Here is a 19,450-nt window from a genome sequence, read left to right as displayed (position 1 = left end):
TGCCAGAGAAAAATGTCTCGAGGACAAAAGTCTTAAAATCAAGGCCAACATGGAGGCATACCTTAATTCCCCACAAAAAAGTCAATGAAGAAGACCAGTGTGAGGGAATGCCCACTGTATATGTGGATGGGTGTTCCTACCATGTTGACAACAACGGGGAAATAGAACTTGTGGCCGGCGTAGGGAATGCATGGGTGAATGATGCCCCAGAACCCTCCGCTGGGTACAAAATAGGTCCCTGAAGTAGTCAAGTGGCAGAGTTGATGGCTGTGCATCAAGCCATCCTCACTGCTGTCCAGCACCAACTCCACGAACTGGTCATAATAACTGATTTGGATTATGTACAGAACAGGTTCATGGAGCACCTGGTTAACTGGAAAACCAGAGGCATGCTATGTGCTAATAACAAACCATTGAAACATGGAAAATTAATCCAAAATATTGATGACCTGGTCACCTCGAATGGGATGACCATCTATTGGAAAAAGATCAAGGGTCATTCTAAAGTAGAGGGACCAGACAAAAATGGAAATTACCTAGCTGATCAGCTGGCCAAAACCAGAGCCATCCAAGGGGATCTACTTGAGATTGAGTCTCTGTTGGGAGAAATCCAGGTCACTGCTATTGCTAGGTCCCAGACAAATGCTCACAATGAACTCACAACTGCACAATGGAGTAAGGAGACCCCAGATGCTGATTTGATTACAGCTCAAAAAGGGGATCCAATAATTGGTAAGCTATATCAACACATTGAGGACCCTGGGAACTTTCCGCTGATGGATACCGATTACAAAGGGAAGAAGGACCTCAGAATGCTGATGAAATGTCCAAAAATGTTCTGAATCCAAGACGGTTTGTTGGTAAGGAGATCCATAGCTGGCCATGACCAGTGGGTGGTCCCTACCTCATTCCGACGCCTGATGCTAAGTCACGCCCATGATGCGGCCACAGCCGGTCATTGGGGGTTTCATACAACACTTGAAATCTTAAGAGAGGTTGCATACTGGCCACACATGGGGCAGGACCTCGACCAATACTTGAAGGCATGTCTTGTGTGTGCACAATTTCAGCCAACATCCCTCACACACCATGCGCCTCTCCAAAAGAGGGGGATGACACTTCCTTGGTTAGAGTTACAAGTCAATTTTATCGAGCCTGTGATTCGCTCCTCTAGGGGGAACAAGTACATGTTGACCGTGACATGCTTGTTCACTAAATGGGTGGAATATCTCCGGGCCCCAATCTGCAAGGCAGAAACAGCAGCTGCCCTGAGGATCAACTACATCTTCTCGCGTTTTGGACTACCCCAAAGGATCGAGTCAGACAGAGGTAGCCACTTCACTAGCAAAGTGATGGCAAAAATGTGGGAGATACTTGGAGTCAAAAGGAAACTCCACATTGCCTACTGGCTAGCCTCTAGTGGTGCAGTGGAGAGATACAACAAGACAATTGTGAGCATATTAAAAAAGTTTGTGGCAGATTCTGGGCCAAGTTGGGACATCCGACTACCTCTTGTCCTGATGGCCATCAGATCTACCACTTCATCTGCAACAAAAATGTCACCATTTGAGCTGATGACTGGACGAAGGATGGTGCTTTCCCAGCATCTGCTCTACAGTACCCAAGAGCAGACTTTGATAAATGCCTCCACAACTCATGAGTACGTTGAAAATCTGAGAAAACACCTTCAACATGCTTTTGCCTATGCTCAGCGAAATCTAGAAAGATCTGCAGACAGTATGAAGACCCACTATGACCTTAAGACTACTAAAAAAGAATACCAAGTAGGAGACCCGGTCTACTTGTACAATTTCCAAAGGAACCAGGCCAAACAGCTCAAATTTCTTCCTAGCTGGCAGGGACCTTTTGAAATTGTAGACAAAATCTCACCAGTCGCCTACAAAATCTGTATCCCCAAAGGCAGTTTGGCAGAGGGGGAAGATAAGTGGGTCCACATCAACCAACTGAAGTGTTGCCATCAAAGGCACACTCTGCAGCAACTAGAGGATTCATCTGGAAACCCAGAGGGGGACAATCCAGAACCCTAGAATTCCAACTATAAAACTATTCCACTTGTTGAAAATGAGTAATCAATTGCAAATAGAAAAGATTTTCATTATATGTCAAATGTATGCATCTGCCCCACTACATGCATAGGGGTGGGGAAATGTCTACAAATATGCTCTGTTTTGTCATCCTAGAATTTGAAACCATGAATCTTAAGCACCGAGGAGGACCACTCAGGGACCAGAAGGAAAAACCCAAGGGGCCCGGGGTATTACTCCATACTCTCATCCGGAACCGGCGAGGAGAACCTGTCGATCTACCGCTTATGTGAGAAGCAGACGAATTTTGCCATTTGGACCAGAAAGAAAAAACTGAACATCCCAATCTCATGACTTTCCCTTGATGGGCGGTCAAGAGTCAATTTGCGAGGGGGACTTGTGGGATGTTTTTACCCACTAGGCTCTGCCCTGCGGCATCACTGTGTGCTGGTGGCACCAGAATCAGCAAAATGGCAGCAAAAGTCCTATGCGTGCCAAAACCTATGAGAATTGCGCTTTGAAACCGGAAAAGATGGCTGCCAGATCTACTTTGCCTGTTGTCAGTGGTGAAATGGAGACCTCACTGCTGAAACATGTTACTGGGCTTCCCACCAAGTAGAAATGGACACTGCAGGAAAGGCAATGCTTTATTGCAAGAAACCCAGAAATTGCTCTTAAATCCCTTTTTCTTGGTTGCCGAAAATACAAAATACCGGACCAAAACACCACAAAAGATCCAATATCTTTGCTTGATGTTACCCGCCACTTCATTTAAGGAATCATTATGAACACACAATGTCAGGAAAAGCAGAATCTATCATCAAAATATCCACAGTAAAAAGTAGTACCAGCAGCCGCCTGTATGATATCTGTCATTAGTTGCATCAGAAGCTTAAACTTGTGCAATTGAAATCAAATGTCTATAAATTAAGTGACCTGTTATCAAAAGTAATATATGTTGCAACTATTTGATCTCCATGGTTTAGAGACTGGAATTAGAGTTCTAGTTGCCTGTTTTATAATTGCAAGTTTATTTTCAACAGAGAAAAATTCAACAAAGTGACTTTTAAAGTAAGCCTGATGCAAGCCAAATCTACAAATAAACTTCTGCCACTGGGCAAGGCACCTCCCTTCTGCACTCTGGACCAGGAACTCACATTCAGGTGTTGATTAAGAGGGGAGGGGCACTGGGGCTGCTCCTGGGAGAGACAATGGACCTTCCTTGGCTGAAAGGATATGCAGATTGTAAAGTGCCAACAGTGGCCTCTGCCAGAGGAAGAAGGCGGAGATTGCTCTTGAGCTGCAGGATGGAGGCGGAGACAGACATTTTTGTTCATTCCCAAAGCACAGAAAGCATATTTTTGAAAAAGACTGATAAAGGACTGTGCGAATTTGTAAAAATTATAGAATTAGTAGCAGTGTTAATGTGATTTTCTTGTGCACATTTTAAGAGGTTTCATGCGCACATATGTACAAAATTCTGGACAAATATGATGTTGTGTCCCAGACAATAAGTGCAAAATCTTGCCAAATCCAGACCAAAGATCTCACAGCAATGAGGCTTGGAAGAGGGTTTGCTCCACAAAATATGTGATCTATGTATGTCATTGGTATAAAGATTGTACACATGTAAAGATGTATTATATCAAAAATAGATTTATGTGCAAAAAGTCAAGAGGAGGTCTTCCCTGCATCATAAACCACATCATCATGATGAGACTCTATTTTCTCCTCCAATCAAGGGAGAGAGCAGACTTTAGCCAAAAGACTACCTAGGGGCTGTGCCTAGGATAATTCAGCTTACCCGCCCCTTTATGAAACACATAATAGAGACAGCTGAGGACCTAGAAACACACTGATCCACCCACCATCCTGAATTTGGTGAAGCACTTTGAAGGAGATCCATCCATACTCCTTGTTCCAGACTCCAAAACCTTTGCAAGCAGAAAGACTCAGAGCATAGCTGAACCACTTTCAGCTGGGCCTAACTTCCAGAAACCATCCCTCAATTTAAAGGGGAAACCAAAGAGCATCCAGGCTGTGCTGTAACTGCTTGCCTGCCAAAGAATTATCTTTATAACCAGAAGGGCAGATTAAATCCCAATCTGGTGTCATGCTGTGCTGTGCAGACCAGAGAGCCATTGCAGATCCAGTCCAGTCGTGCTGTGCAGTGTAGACCAGAGCGCTTTGCTGTCCAGTCCTGCCGTGCGGTGTCCAGAGAGCCTTTCTGATTGCTGAACCAGACCAGTCTGGTGTGCCCAGCAGTCTGTCCCAGAAAGTATTCCTGACCAGAACCAGAATCCTTGACGCTTCCATTCAAAACATTGGTAGTGAGTATCCATAGTATAGGATTGGCACTAGCCTATGTACTGTCCATAGTCATCCCTATCCAAATCAAATCTCTCTTATATCCAGAACTGTATTGTTAGAAATACTTTTTGTCTTGCCTGAACTCTCTCTCTTATCCTATAGTCCTTCTGTAATAATATTGTTAAAATCATCTTTGCACTGATATATTTTATCTGAAGAAGGCAAGCGTCTCGGTGGGCAAAACCTGATCGGAGATGTCCTGGTCTGGTGATTGTGCTGTTGTGTAGTTCGTTTCTTCATAGTCCATCCCTAGTGTAAAGAAACCTTGTTTGTATTTTAAAAGCGCATCTTGTTTTACATTTTGCCTCTATCTGAAAAAATGACCTCCACGAAAACGTCCATAACTTCTTCATATGTTATGCTAGAAACAAAATTTAAGTGTCTACTTGAAGCTACCATCCTAGGCTTTATAAGGAACACACATCTCAGTTCCTTATAGTTTTTCCGCAATCGCGATTACCATGCGCATAAAAGTTTGCCGCAATTTTTTCGTTTGGCTAAAATCTATAACGTGTGAAATAGCTTTTCATTGCACCTGACCTCAAAATTAAGTTTTCAACTCGCCTATTACTCTCAATTCACTGATAATGTTTGTCTGAACGCATACAAAGTGGCTCCCATTGGTATTTCAATAATTGCAGTGAATTAAACCATTTTCAGTGTTTACCTTTTAATTCAAAGTCAACTTTAAAACCAATTTGACTAGTTTGCAATCATTCCTGTTTCTCTCTTATGTTGCTGGGGGAAATGTGGATTGATATATTTGTTTGAATTCTGCATTCCTGAAATCTGTGCTCTCTCCTATTTTCTTTAGCATATTGGGGGGATTGAGGGGTGTGCAGGGGAAATAATAATCACATTGCTTTGAATTGAACAAACCCACAAAAGTATTATTTATGTGCTGCATTACTTTTCCCATCATAACCCCTTGTGATTAAAGAGATTGTTTAGTTTAACATCACCCCATTGGTGATCATTGTATTCCCATTAAAATAGTGTGATATATATATTGTGAAATCCATAAATAAATATTTTAACTTTGCAAACCAGCCTGATTCCTGGTTCAGTGTGACCGGGGAGGGGGGTTAAAAGAGAGGGGCGTGATATAAGTGGTACATCGTTCAGAATGAAAGAACTTATAGACACAAATAAATAATTAAGGGTTTCAGTTGTGCATTCCACGCCAGGCATTGACTTAGGTGAAGTGCTGGATTGAAATCACTTACAATGTGTATGCATATGTGTATGAATGTGCACATGTATGATGCTGCTTATGTTTGTGTCAGTGCTGTGTTTGGTTTCATGTATGCATACATACAGGAGTTGTGTGACTGGTGGATGAATGCATGGGGAAATGTGTTGTATGTGAGTGTGTGTGTGCCAGCCCACACCCCTAAATTTAGTGGCCCGCAGAAGCGTGACTGCTGGATGAATGAAGAGGTGAACGTGTTATATGTGAGTGTTTGTGCCAGCCCCTCCCATATATTTAACAGCTCTGCGGACCACTAAATTTAGGGGTGAGGGCATTGCATTAAATTTAGTACCACCAATATGCCCAAACTCTTGCATTAGAGCACAGACAGTGGTAGAAATTGACTTTTTTTATGTGGCAGCACAGAGGAAGGGGGCAGATCCCAAAGGGGCGGATTGGGAGCAGGCACGGCTGAAGTTGCATTCAGCACCATTTCACCATGATGGTTGGGGGTCCCCAATGCTTAGAGCATAAACAACCTTAGGCACCCTTGGAGTGCATACATTACAATTGCGACAGAGTTAAGTTATTAAACTTATCTTTGTCGCAGATTATCATGAGAAAGCCATCCAGGAAGGAGCTTAAACACTAAATGCCCATGAAGAGCTGTAAACCCTTCTTTGTCAGCAAGTGGCTGATGTGTAGTATCCAGTGTTAGGAGGCAATAAGGTGATAACACTTCTGTGAATTGCATAGGACGTAACAGCTCGATGGGCTCCAGGAAATGCGCACATTTTAAGCCCCAGAACAAAAACAGAAAAATTAATATATTGCTGTGTTAGAAAGACTGACTGGCAATATTGGGTAGTTATGAGGCTACTTTCATTTGAAATGGTTGAATAGCCCTGATGCCATCCCTGATTGGTATGGTGTAGGGCAGGTACGTTTAGCCCCTCCTCATATGTATCATGGACATCCGGAAAATAGCCCAATTTCTTATAATGTCAGCAAAGCACAAAAGCTGCACCTCTTAAAATAAACATCAATATTTACAGTAGAGTGCAACATTGAAAATGGATTTCACGGGGATCCTGCTCTGACCTTCAACTGGTCTTGTGGCACAATGTCTCACTTCTGACCCTAGAGACCATGGTTCATATCCCTGCCCGACATAGTTTAAAATATGAATGCACCACAGCATTCTAAAATATTTGTATAATGCGCATAGCTTTATCAGGATTGTAGAGCCAGCTCTGAGATCTTGGGAGATTTTTTCTGCCAGATCCCAGCACTGAGTACAGATAGGGTGAAAAGGCATATGAGGTGGGACACAAAGCTTGTAGGTGTGGTTTGGTTATTTTCCCACCCATTGACTGGCCATGGCCATGCAAATTTCTATGGCAATTCCCACCCAGTTCCTGACCCCACCAACCCTAAATATCTCCGCATGGGAGCTCTTTGAACTAGCTTTAATCAAGCCTTACCATCAATCTTTGCACTCAAAGTTCCTGCAAGTTTTTTCTCATAGAAAGTCTCTGAGAGGTAATTACTTATTTGGAGTTGTAAAAAAGCCACTGGTGTAATTTAAATGTGTTCACCAGGTCTGCCTTGAGCCACTCCTTTCAAAAGCAATATGTGTTTCATTCACTGAAGTCCTGTTAAAAAATGCATTGGCAAAGCCAGCAGTTTTGGCTTGTGCATAAGGATTAGGCATTTGCCAGGTACTATTAGAGACACAGTTACTCAAACAGTTTGCACCTGCTACCATCAACCACCAGTTAATACCAATACAGCAGTGCCTTGCCCATGCCCACACAAACACACAAACTGTTAGCATTACTAATGCTTGTTTTGCTTTACTCTTGATGCACAGGACTATGCATCAAGGGTAAAGCAAACATAAATGTTACTAAGTGGCTGAACTGGACCAGATTGAATGTAAGCCAGTGTAGCGAGTAACAACACTTGTGGTGCACTGCCAGCCTGGGTATGCTTTCTGTGGCATACTGCCTGGGAGTCCTTATATGTCAATAATGGCATATGCTGGTGCAGCCTACTTGGAAATACATGGGAACAGCCGGCATGAATATTTTTTTATACTGGCATATGTTGTGGGCAAAGGCAGCATGAAATGCATTGGAAATGTTCCTGGGCACAGTTGGTGACTTTTGACTATTGGGTTTTTGCATGGGCTACCATACAACACCAATTGCAAACGCTGTGTGGCTTTTACCCAATTTTTCAAAGAAAGTGCAGTAAAGGCACCATTTTAAACTAATGTTTCAAAAGTTTTCTTGGGAGCGGGAAACTCTTTCAAGCACCCTTTGTTTGGACTGGGTTCACCCACTGTGCTCTGTCGATCCTCCATAATTAGCACAAACATTTAAACCTCTTGAGTTCAAAAATTCACCAGCCTCCACTATACATCATCTGTTTGTCACTGTATGATGAGTTTTTTAATGCGCGCAAAGGGACAGAGCGCTTCTTAATGCTGGCGCCACGCACCACATGCCATCATGCCATCCTACATATATTTATGTATACAATATAAAAGTTTGTCTGGCATAAATATTTCGTCAGTAGAGAAATCTAACTTTGCTGTAGTTGATTTGAAGTTGTCGCAATAAACCATGTTTAGTTGTTCCGCAAGAAAACTCAAGAGGGGATTTCTCCCGTCTCCTGTTTGCAGCAATGCCGCCGCTGGCCCAGTACAAAAAATTATAAGGGGCTTCACCAAATGTTTTGCCCATGGCCTCACCACACCTTGGCACAGCCCTGCACCCGTCTGATGCAGGCACCCTTAACGGCACGCTTGGGTCACTGGTGTAAGGTACAGAAAGCATATTTCTCCATTTATTCGCATACTGCATCAGTTGCCATTCCTGAAGGACCGGCTATCTAGCACTATCTGGTAATTGGTGAGGGGATACTTGGAACTCAAAGGGCATGTTGTTTAGCTTCAGCAATGCCCGATGGCCTCTAATATTGATTGTCACAACATTGAGGGAAACATGAGACCTTTAATATTGTCATTTTCTTTAGTGGGGAGACATTTTTCAGACTTGACAAAGTTGTATGCCCACTGTGCGAACACTTTGTTCGTGTATCACTATTGTCCCCCATAGACATGTGTTAGCAAAAATTTGATCAGTTAGTTTTTCCCGTTACGAAGGCCGGCCCTAAGACTTGAAGGGGATGTGGGCAGCATAAACTATGTCCCCCCCCCCCTAATTTCCAAATGTAGTGTCATCGCAATGACGTCACAGAATAAGTCTTTAATACTCACAGGAATCATGGTAAAGTGCATTTAAAGAAGTTGACACGAGTAAGCCAAGAGACAAACTTTGTGATGTCCAATATAAGAATGGTCACCGTTGTCACGTATGGCACAGTGTTATGAATCAGGCCTTTTTACAGTGTGGACAGTGGGCGCTGAATCGCTTCTAGAGACTTTTGTAATTTTGTCGGATAAGGCAAAAGCGATGTAAAACAATTAGCCTGGCAGAACACACTTCGGTTAACTCGGGAAGTTGGGAGCTTGAGACCAGTCTCCAACTCAGGCACTTGAACAAATATCTTCCAAGGTGTATTCGGTAGAAATGCTGTTTGTAGCAGGTCTTTTTTCAACTTTGGTTTGAAAATACCAGCAGCCTTTGGAATTCAGTGCAGTAGAACTGGGGTAGTGTTTTGCTAACAGAAGTAAACTGCCCCTTTTGCAACTATTACATTGCTTTGAATTTTTATGATGTATATATTTGGCAATAATCTCTAAACAAGCAATATGTCTTTAATTCAGAAGCTATAGATGAGGATTATTTTGACTGTCAAAAGAAATGAATCTCGAAGCAATGCTTTTGTTATTTTTGAAACACTAGGCGAGATACAATCTAAAGAATGAACCCTAAGGAACCACAGGTTACAAGGGTAGGGACTGGGCACAGGGCATGTAAAGCAAAGCAGGATTCCACTGTAGTGCGATTGACGCAGAGCCCATTTACCAGGAAGCTCTATTGTGGAAGTATGAGTAAGACATTTAGCAGGTCTTCAAATGTTAATATGATCAGCACAAGGCCGAGACCAGGAAAAACAACCTCATTGTGAGTCACTTTACCGCTCCACCATCCCCTCCTCACGCCGATGTTTAACTTTCAGCAGCACTCTGTTTCATAGGGATAACTTGAAAAGTACATACATCATTACAAAGTGGTGGACGAATATATAAATCCTTATAGAAATATGTCTAGCAAAAAGAGTATGATTGTAGCATTATGTTTCCACATCTTGGAAGTAAGATGACAAATACCAGAATGCAATTCATCAGGAGGAGATAAAAATGCCTTTGAGTTTTGACACTGGGCCTCATTGCCGCGGAATGAACGGTGCCGGTAAGGTACCGGCACCGTTCATTCCGAGCTGCCACATCACGAGTTTGCTCGTGGGTGGTGCTATGCATGTCTGGACCAGACCAGACGTGCATGCCGCCACCCACGAGCAGACCAGGATGCTAACAACAGACCCGTCATGAACGGGTATGTTGTTAGCATCCTCCCCATTCCCATTGAGCCCTATCGGGGCTCGAATGGGAATGGGGATATTCCGGGTCCGGGTCCCAAAAAAAGGGAATTACCGGGCCTGCAAAAGTCAGAATGGCCAGGTAATTCCCTTTTTTTCGGGATCCGGACCCGGACACATGTTTGGAGGCAGCAATGCCGCTAAGAACGGCATGGCTACCTCCAAACACGTAATGAGGCCCACTGACTTTCAAGACTTGAAGAAATAATTTGGCCCTCATTCTCAGTATGGTGGAGTGGAACAAAAGTGGTGGTAACAGAATTACCACCACTTTTCCCCCTCTGCGAAACTCAGAGTTTGGCCTTAAAGTGGATCTACCTCCAGCATCATGCTGTAGGTAATTCCTCCAACTTACCATTGAAAAATCAGCAAAATTGGTGCAATGAATTGAGAAATGGACCCAGTTCCTTAAATTAGGGAGTCAAGTAAAATTTGTTCTATCTTTTGCGTAGGTCACTCTCATGAGGCGCGACCATGTGTGATTCTGGACTTCTGGCATAGTAACAAGTTATGTTGGGATACATGGGTATGGAGGCTACCAAGTACCTGGGTTAATTTAGATGGCGGGTTGGTCCTTTTTTAGTGTCGGGAGTCCGCTTTAAAGGAGGTAGTCCTTTACCTATGTTTAGCTCACTTGATTTTGGAGCTGTTGGAGCCGAGCGAGTGATCGCGGATTTTTGAAGGAATTCATCTGTGTACTAAAGGTAAACGCTTTTTGTGGATTGGTGTCAACCTGCTCTTAATAGCGAGCCCGAGCAACTCACGAGCTGTCAGTGTTTTCGGTTGACTTTTTGTTTGACTTATTCCACGAGTAACTTGGTGTGCTGACACTGGTGAAGTGAAACGAGCGCCGTGGATTTCACGGCGGTTCGTTTCCGTTCTCGTCTGCATTGAAAAGACGTTCTTTCAATTACAGGATATGTGGCACGCAGCATTTATTACGAGTTAGCACTACTGGACAGGTGTTAGGGGCGCTGGAAAGGTGGCCCTGCATTGCAGAGCATTTTTCACAAGAGGTTTTACTTTGCATTCCGCATGGACGTGCACATACGGGGATATTCATATAGATATGCGCACAAGGTGATATGGGCTATGTAGAATGCAGTTTTACTGACACTAGAGGGTGTTTGCCCTTTGTTTAACTTGGGGTACATGATAATAATATATCCGCTCTTTAGTATGGCTATTTTATATGTTTTCCATAGAGCATAGTGAATGGTTTACCGAGTGTACAATTTCTACGCCGGTCTGTGAGTGACCGTTCGGCTACGAGACTTCGGTGAAGATTCCCGATCTGCACCATGGGTGCCTGTAAGTGGGTTATTTTAGTTTTTTTTAGTCTTTTTATCTTCACTGTATAGAATGCAGGGATATAAATATTTTCATGGACACTGAAATGTGTGTTTATGTTGGTTCCACAGGTTCAGTATTTGCACTGATTCCAGTGGAGGATTAATGTCCATTATCCCGCTCACCTATCCTTGATTTGGAACCTGGGGGTGAGTAGGGACTGGTGTGTTGAGAGATCTTGAACACATTGTGACATTACTAGTCACTTTTTTGAAGAAATAGGGATGACACATTGTTTTTACTATTGCTTTTAGATTGGTTATGGGCCCATACTTGTTAAGAACTGGGTAAAGCATTCTCTCTTCGCCCCACGTCCTGAAGAAGGTCTCCGACCGAAACACGTGTCGACGCTTCTCTGTGAAAGATATCTGACCTAAATTTGGTATCGGATATATCACGACACCTAATATTAGGGACTAGGTCACTGTTCAATATACTAAATGAAGAGAAACATTATATTTCCAATACCCATTGATGTATGTAACACCATGGGTGTTCTTATTGTGTGAATGTTTGAATGAGTTCTGTATGTGGCTATGACTGTTGGTATGAAATTGTTTTTTATCAATTTTTATGATATCTAGATGATTTTTTCGTGTGATGAATTTAATGAATAAAATTTGAAATATACTAAAAGAGTGTCATCCCATTCTACTGATCCAATCTTTGGATATAAGTATACTACACCTGAAGGATCAGGGATATAATTGCAGGACTACCCCTTTATTTTCCCTTTGTCTAGCACAGCCCGTGGCTGCAGGGGTTTACACTTAAATAAGTGTGAGGAGTCGCTCCTCTTTTCTTAAAAAATTGAAAATGTGAACATTTTTTCGTTCACAGATGACCAGCATAAAAAGTTGTTGGAGTCACCAATTGTCACTTTTGGAGAAAGTCCAATAGCTGAAAAAGTGGTTGCCACTAATGAAATTGAAACATTTTTACAAAAAATGACAAAATTAACAAGGACAGACCTACATGGCCAGTTCATGTTGCAATACCTGAGGGCAGGAATTATCCCGGAGGGCCTACAGGTTAAAAACATTCCGAGGATATTTGTTGATAACCCCAAATTTCAGAAGAATTTTAGTGGGGTTGGCAACAGATGTTCTCGGGATTGGATTATGTTGATCATCGAAACAGCTCAAGAAGAAACCAAAAAACAAGGGGAGGAGCTAGAGATTTTGGAAAAGGCTTCCCTTGAAAATACCACAATCAAGGATGCTAAGAAACACCTTGAAGGATTAGAAGAGGAAATTAAAAAATTCAAAGATCTGAACCTAGAAAGGAAAATTAACAAGTTGAAAAAAGATATCTCAAATTATAACGAAGAGAGAATTTATCACTAGCTAAGAAAGGGATTCTTTACCAATCCCCCAATAGGCGGTTATAATTATTGTAGAAACAACCGCTATTCTAATTTCTCCAACACTTCAGGATCCTCAAGTGGATCAGATCCCACCCTCAATGTGCCACCTAATGTTGAAACGGGTGGGAGGGGTCAAAACCAACAACAGGTTTTTTTTAGAGGGGGGCAGCGAGGCAGACCCAGACAGCAACAACCCCAGTATGGACAGAGACAGAGAATGAGGACCAGACAGTGGTACTCCAACCAATGACCCAAGGCACCACTGATCAGATGCCCATTTTCAACTTGTCTCAACACCATCTCGACAAATCTGATTTAGATCATCTATCCAAAGGGCTTTCAGATGTTCCAACCATGAGAGCTGATGTTTTCAATATGGACCTGGAATTACACAGATTTTTTAGAAATATCAGGCTGAAACATTTTTTTGAGGTGTATCTTCCAGCTCACCCGTATGAAAAGGAATCTCCTTCCGACAAAGTACCTAACATTAGTGGTCTTAAAATAAAATTGAGCTTCATTCCACCGCCCCATACGAGCCCACCTGAAATTATGACCTTTGAGAACATTATCACACGAGAAATACTTGAGGACATAAAATCAAAGAACTATAAGCCCGACAATTTGACCAAAGTGGAGAGGCTTAGCCTTACTAAATTATGTAATGATGAATCCATCACCATAAAACCTGCTGATAAGGGGGGCGGGATCGTTATACAAGACACACTTACCTATGAAGCAGAATGTAGACGTTTGTTGGATGATAAGAAATCTTACAAAAAACTTGAGAGGGATCCCACAGTACGATTACAAGAGGAAATAAAGAGTTTGACTGACCATGCTATGAATGAAAAGTGGATTAGTGATGAGGAAGGCCGTTTTCTGAATAAAATTGGACCTAAGAGGGCAGCCTTCTACACACTTCCGAAAATCGACAAAAACTCCACTCAGCCCCGGGGTAGACCCATTGTTTCGGCCATTGACTCTCTGTTAGAACCTTTGTCTGCATATGCTGAGTTTTTTCTAAAACCATTTGTACAGGAGATGCCATCATATATGAAAGATTCGACCCATATGATTAATATCATCTGTGGCATCGTAATCGAAGAAGGTGATATCCTTGTAACAATGGATGTTGAATCATTGTATACGGCGATCCCACAGATGGAATGTTTGCATGTTTTGGGTTTTTACCTAGACAAAAGAATTAGACCACACTTGCCCCCCACGGAGTTTATTCAAGAGTGTATCAGGTTAGCGATGACCGAAAATTTCTTTCTGTTCAAAAAACAACTCTACAAACAGGAGAAAGGGGTCAGTATGGGGGCTACATTTGCCCCCACATTGCAAATGTATATATGGCAGACTATGAAGACAAGTTCATATTAGGGCAACAAAATCTTCTTAAGGTTCACCCTACCCTGAAGACACACTTGAAAATGTGGCATCGTTATATCGATGACGTTTTTTCTAGTTTGGAGGGGCTCTATCACATCCCTTACTGAGTTCCATGAATGGTTGAATCAACGCGACAGAAACATAAAATTCACGATTGAATACAACATCCGCCAGGTCAGCTTCCTCGACCTTTTGATCAAAAAGACTGGGAACCAATTAATGACTACCCTTTTGAAGAAACTAACTAACAAAAACACCCTGTTACATTTTAACAGTTTTCATCCTGCAAGTTTACGCCAAAACATATCCTATGGGCAGTTTCTACGTATTAAGAGAAACTGTTCCGAGAAAGAGGAGTTTAAATTTCAATCAGAACAACTGAAGGAAAGATTGACCACTAGGCGGTACCCAAGAAGGTTAATAAAAGATCAAATGAAAAGGGCCGAAAATACTAATCGGGAAATCTGTCTCACGAAACGAGAAAGAAACAAGAATGAACGTCTGGTATGTGCCACAACATTTAATCCAGTCAGTGGGGATGTCAAAAGAATTATTGGCAAACATTGGAATTTAGTGAAACAACCTGGGACATTGATGAAAAAACCCATGTTCGTGTTTAAACGCAATCAAAATCTTAGACAAAAATTGGTCCACACGTACAGAGAGCCAGTAAGAGAACTCACTATTAATGATCAATGGGGACTGCCACCCATTGTCGGACATTTTAAGTGCGGTGGGTGTGTCGCGTGCCCTCTGACTGAGACGAAACGTGTGTTCCGATACGGTCAGAGGATTTGGAAGATGAATTGTCACACCAACTGCCTGACTAAAAATGTAGTGTACATTATTAGTTGTCCATGCCAATTGCTATATGTGGGTAAGACTACACTTGAAATTAGACAGCGTATATCTGAACACAGGAGCTGCATACGAAATAGAGTGGCAGATAAACCGTTAGTTGAACACTTTGTTAAAATGAAGCACAAAGATACAGACATGAGGTGGTTTGTACTACAACACATTAAGACTAACATGAGAGGAGGTGACATTGGGAGAACACTGCATCGCATTGAACAAAAATTGATCCATACCCTGAATACAGTCCATAAGGGTTTGACCGTTTCGGGTGAGTGGAATAATCTGATCACAAAAAATTGACACCGAAATGAAGGGTCATTATGACCAACAGATGTTGGTACTATATAGTCAAATACTACTGTGAGTTGTATATACCAAGAATGTAACATAAAATGTGGGCCCTGAATCTATTGTATGTGACGGTCTGTTTTGAACTTGTTGACCGATGTCCATTACGCACATGAGAAGAGGTTTTCAAGTATACAGTGCAATTTGGAGTCTATCAGCCTGGTAGGAAATGATACGGTATTGTGAATGCAATGAGCCAATCTACGGGTACTCTAAGGTTCATGGGGACTAAGTACTGTATGTAATATGTAATGGGGAACTAAATGATATGTTATAGATCTTCTCCTTATGAAAAAACTATTGGCTTTAATTACCCACATGTTTAAATTGAGAACTGTTTATAAAAATATGGTAATGTGAATGCAATGAGCTATTTTCTCCGTATCTCAAAGGTCACGTTTATCAAGTGCTGCATGTTAGATATGGAGTGGTACGGGATGATATGCATTAAAAATCGTCTGGTGTAATTACCCACATGTCTAGATTGAGAAATTGACCCAGTTCCTTAAATTAGGGAGTCAGGTAAAATTTGTTCTATCTTTTGCGTGGGTCACTCTCATGAGGCGCGACCATGTGTGATTCTGGCCTTCTGGCATAGTAACAAGTTATGTTGGGATACATGGGTATGGAGGCTAACAAGTTCCTGGGTTAATTTAGATGGCGTGTTGGTCCTTTTTTAGTGTCGGGAGTACGCTTTAAAGGAGGTAGTCCTTTACCTATGTTTAGCTCACTTGGTTTTGGAGCTGTTGGAGCCGAGCGAGTGATCGCGGCTTTTTGAAGGAATTCATCTGCGTACTAAAGGTAAACGCTTTTTGTGGATTGGTGTCAGTCTGCTCTTAATTGCGTGCCCGAGCACCTCGCAAGCTGTCGGTGTTTTCGTTTGACTTTTTGTTTGACTTATTACACAAGTAACTTGGTGTGCTGACACTGGTGAAGTGAAACGAGCGCCGTGGATTTCACGGCGGTTCATTTCCGTTCTCGTCTGCATTGAAAAGACGTTCTTTCAATTACAGGATAGGTGGCACGCAGCATTTATTACGAGTTAGCACTGCTGGACAGGTGTTAGGGGCACTGGAAAGGGGGCTCTACATTGCAGAGCATTTTTCACAAGAGGTTTTACTTTGCATTCCGCATGGACGTGCACATATGGGGATATTCATATGGATATGTCCACAAGGTGATATGGGCTATGTACAATGCAGTTTTACTGACACTAGAGGGTGTTTGCCCTTTGTTTAACTTGGGGTATATGAGAATAATATATCCGGTCTTTAGTATGGGTATTTTATGTTTTCCATAGAGCATCGTGAATGGTTTACCGAGTGTACAATTCCTACGCTGGTCTGTGAGTGACCGTTCAGCTACAATACTTCGGTGAAGATTCCCGAGCTGCACCATGGGTGCCTGTAAGTGTTTTCTTTTTTGTTTTTTTTAGTGTTTTTATCTTCACTGTATAGAATGCAGGGATATAAATATTTTCATGGACACTGAAGTGTGAGTTTATGTTGGTTCCACAGGTTCAGTATTTGCACTGATTCCAGTGGAGGATTAATGTCCATTATCCCGCTCACCTATCCTTGATTTGGAACCTGGGGGTGTGTAGGGACTGGTGTGTTGAGAGATCTTGAACACATTGTGACATTACTAGTCACTTTTTTTGAAGAAATAGGGATGACACTTTGTTTTTACTATTGCTTTTAGATTGGTTACGGGCCCACACTTGTTAAGAACTGGGCGAAGCATTCTCTCTTCGCCCCACGTCCTGAAGAAGGTTTCCGACCGAAACACGTGTCGACGCTTGTCTGTGAAAGATATCTGACCTAAATTTGGTATCGGATATACCACAACACCTAATATTACGGACTGGGTCACTGTTAAATATACTAAATGAAGAGAAACATTATATTTCCAATACCCATTGATGTATGTAACACCATGGGTGTTCTTATTGTGTGAATGTTTGAATGAGTTCTGTATGTGGTTATGACTGTTGGTATGAAATTGTTTTTTTATCAATTTTTATGATATCTAGATGATTTTTTCGTGTGATGAATTTATTGAATAAAAATTGAAATATACTAAAAGAGTGTCTGATCCAATTTTTGGATATAAGTATACTACACCTGAAGGATCAGGGATATAATTCCAGGACTACCCCTTTATTTTCCCTTTGTCTAGCACAGCCCGTGGCTGCAGGGGTTTACACTTAAATAAGTGTGAGGAGTCGCTCCTCTTTTCTTAAAAAATAGAATATGTGAACATTTTTTCGTTCACAGATGACCAGTATAAAAAGTTGTTGGAGTCACCAATTGTCCCGTTTGGAGAAGGTCCAATAGCTGAAAAAGTGGTTGCCACTAATGAAATTGAATTTTTTTTACAAAAAATGACAAAATGAACAGGGACAGACCTACATGGCCAGTTCATGTTGCAATACCTGAGGGAAGGAATTATCCCGGAGGGCCTACAGGTTAAAAACATCCTGAGGATATTTGTTGACAACCCCAAATTTCAGAAGAATTTTAGTGGGGTTGGCAACAGATGTTCTCGGGATTGGATTATGTTGATCATCGAAACAGCTGAAGAAGAAACCAAAAAACAAGGGGAGGAGCTGGAGATTTTGGAAAATGCTTTCCTTGAAAATACCACAATCAAGGACGCTAAGAAACAACTTGAAGGATTAGAAGAGGAATTTAAAAATTCAAAGATCTGAACCTAGAAAGGAAAATTAAGTAGTTGAAAAAAGATATCTCAAATTATAACGAAGAGAGAACTTATCCCTAGCTAAGAAAGGGATTCTTTACCAATCCCCCAATAGGCAGTTATAATTATCGTAGAAACAACCGCTATTCTAATTTCTCCAACACTTCAGGATCCTCCAGTGGATCAGATCCCACCCTCAATGTGCCACCTAATGTTGGCACGGGTGGGAGGGGTAAAAAGCAACAACAGGTTTTTTTTAGAGGGGGCAGCGAGGCAGACCCAGACAGCAACAACCCCAGTACGGACAGAGACAGGGAATGAGGACCAGACAGTGGTACTCCAACCAATGACCCAAGGCACCACTGATCAGATGCCCATTTTCAACTTGTCTCAACACCATCTCGGCAAATCTGATTTAGATCTTCTATCCAAAGGGCTCTCATATGTTCCAACCATGAGAGCTGATGTTTTCAATATGGAACTGGAATTACACAGGTTTTTTAGAAATATCAGGCTGAAAGATTTTTTTGAGGTGTATCTTCCAGCTCACCCGTATGAAAAGGGATCTCCTTCCGACAAATTTCCTAACATTAGTGGACTTAAAATAAAATCGAGCTTCATTCCACCGCCCCATACGAGAGCACCTGAAATTATGGCCTTTGAGAACATTGTCACATGAGAAATACTCGAGAACATAAAGTCAAAGAACTATAAGCCCAAGAATTTGACCAAAGTGGAGAGGCTTAGCCTTACTAAATTATGTAGTGATGAATCCATCACCATAAAACTTGCTGATAAGGGGGGCGGGATCGTTATACAAGACACACTTACCTATGAAGCAGAATGTAGACGTTTGTTGGATGATAAGAAATCTTACAAAAAACTTGAGAGGGATCCCACAGTACGATTACTAGAGGAAATAAAGAGTTTGACTGACCATGCTATGAATGAAAAGTGGATTAGTGATGAGGAAGGCCGTTTTATGAATAAAATGGGACCTAAGAGGGCAGCCTTCTACACACTTCCGAAAATCGACAAAAACTCCACTCAGCCCCGGGGTAGACCCATTGTTTCGGCCATTGACTCTCTGTTAGAACGTTTGTCTGTATATGCTGAGTTTTCTCTAAAACCATTTGTACAGGAGATGCCATCATATCTGAAAGATTTGACCCATATGATTAATATCATCAGTGGCATCGTAATCGAAGAAGGTGATATCCTTGTAACGATGGATGTTGAATCATTGTATAC

This window comes from Ambystoma mexicanum, chromosome 7p, assembly GCF_040938575.1.
Source record: "Ambystoma mexicanum isolate Mex_15411 chromosome 7p, UKY_AmexF1_1, whole genome shotgun sequence".
Taxonomy (NCBI): Eukaryota; Metazoa; Chordata; class Amphibia; order Caudata; family Ambystomatidae; genus Ambystoma; species Ambystoma mexicanum.
This window is presented reverse-complemented; position numbering follows the sequence as displayed.